Genomic DNA, 2,494 nt, shown 5'->3' with positions numbered 1-2,494 from the left:
AGCCGCCTGCGGGCGGGGGGCGGAGGCTGGAGCTGGAGCTGGAGTTCAAGGAGCAGCGCGAGCGACCTTTGTGCTTTGGTCTCCGCCCGGCCCTGCCGGTCCCCTGCCCTGGCGGTGGTCAGCGCGGCTTGGGGGGAAGCCGCTGGTATTTTGAGTTTAGACAGGAGAAGGGGAAGCGGGGTGTAGGGGAAGCTCCTTAATTATAAAGTATACCTAACTAGCGTTTGGGGTCTAGACAGAGAGAGAGAAGGAGAGGGAGAGACAGTAAGAGGGATAGCTCACATTCCCTTCCCTGAACTGCAAATATTAGTGAGGCACTCGCACACTCTTCTCCCCTCCCAAACCTGAGAACTGTGCCCCCCTAGACATGCGCACACATATTCTTTCTCCCTACACTCAACATTTGTGATCTGTCCCCACCACAGACACACATACTCTTCTCCCTTTCAAAATCAGTAAGCTATGCCCCGCCCCCTACACATGTGCATGCACATTCCCCCTCCTTAAACCCCAGATATTAGTTAGCTGTCCCCCTCTCTCCCCCTCCCTCCCTAAACTCAAAATGTGTGTGTAGTGGGGATAGCACACTAATATTTTGAGTTTAGGGAGGGGGAAGATGTTGGAGCCAACATAAGGGGACCGAAGAGACCTTTCCACAATGGGACCTGAGGATCTAGCCGGCTGCCGTTGTGTTCGAAGTCCCCATATGCTCTGGGTGTCAAACAGAAATGGGAAGCTGTGGCATTTTTAAAATCCATTTTGTGTCTCAGAATGTTGACTTCTTCACCCCACCTTCCATGGGGAAAAAGTGCGGGGAGGAGAACATAATTGTTCAGAAATGGCAGGGGGACTTCAAGGATGATAACTGAATTTCAAGTGGAATGTCCCTGTTAAAAATGTATTTTGGTCAGTCAGTGTGAAAGGTGGTCAGATTGTGTTTATGTGGAACCACTTGAAATGGTTTAAATGGTTTAAGGCTCGTGTCAACAGGATGAAAAATGGGGTGATTAGTTCTGAAGCCTCATTGTAAAGGGAAAAATGTCTATATTTATTCACTGCTCATCACTACATTGGAAACATGCAGTGGCTGTGCCTTATCAAATGTAGGGAGATTTTTTTAAAGGACTAATGCAAAAGCTTGCAAAATTAATTAATAAAAGGTAACTTAGCATTCATTCTGCCAAATGTGAACTTTATTTTTGTTCCTACTTTGTTCATGGAATTGAGGGGAATAATCTAGGAGGACTAGAATATTTGTATAGAGTAATACTATTCTAGGAATGTATTAGAAGACTTAAAAAGAAAAATGAATGAATTTAAGTATGTTTGCTTTAAAATATTCTTGTAGGATTCCCCTAAAATTTTCATCAGAAACATATTGTGGACTTCTAGGGAATTTAACCACCTCTGTGAAACAACTATATTTATTTGTAATTTAAAATTTTGGAAGGTTAACAGAAGAACAATTAAATTTCAAGATCCTACATTCAAATAATACAAAGTTTGGGGAGCACATTAATAAAACCCGTTTTTTTTCCTTCCAATAAAACCCCCTTATAATAAAACCAACTGCAAATGTAAGGTTGAGGTTTTTTTGCCCAAAAGCCATCAATTCCGTCTTATAACTATAATCATACAAGTACTTGTGTACATGTGTAATTTGAGTATTCACATGAATAGTCTTCCCAAAAATGGATGGGACTACAATAATGAGTAAATGTGCAAGCAGATGTTAAGGCTCATATATGTGAGATCCCAGCAGGAAAAATTATGCTGAGGGGAAACCAGCATGGGTTTATAGCAGGTAGATCATGCCTGACTAATCTAGTCTCTTTTTATGACCAGGTTACAAAACATCTAGATGCAGGAGTAGGGGTTGACATCCTTTACTTAGACTTCAGGAAGGCTTTTGATATGGTATCCCACCCCATACTGGTGAACAAGTTAAGAGGCTGTGACTTGGATGATTACACAGTCCAGTGGGTGGCAAATTGGCTAGAGGGTCGTAACCAGAGAGTGGTAGTGGATCTTCAGTATCGACCTGAAGGACATGGGCAGTGGGGTCTCTCAGGGCTCGGTCCTTGGACCGATACTCTTCAATATCTTCATCAGTGACTTGGATGAGGGAGTGAAATGTACTCTGTCCACGTTTGTGGATGACACAAAACTGTGGGGAGAAGTGGACACACCAGAGGGCAGGGAACAACTACAAGCAGACCTGGACAGGTTGGACAAATGGGCAGAAAACAATAGAATGCACTTTAACAAGGAGAAATGCAAAGAGCTACACATAGGGAGGAAAAATGTCCAGCACGCCTACTGCCCAGGAAATGACCTGCTCGGTAGCACAGAAGCGAAAAGGGATCTTGGAGTCCTAGTGGACTCCAAGATGAACGTGAGTCGTCAGTGTGACGAAGTCATAAGAAAAGCTAACTGCACTTTATCATGCATCAGCAGATGCATGACGAACAGAACCAAGGAGGTGATACTTCCC

This window comes from Alligator sinensis, unplaced genomic scaffold (genome assembly GCF_000455745.1).
Source record: "Alligator sinensis unplaced genomic scaffold, ASM45574v1 scaffold659_1, whole genome shotgun sequence".
Lineage (NCBI taxonomy): Eukaryota > Metazoa > Chordata > Crocodylia > Alligatoridae > Alligator > Alligator sinensis.
Note: the sequence above shows the minus strand (reverse complement) of the source record.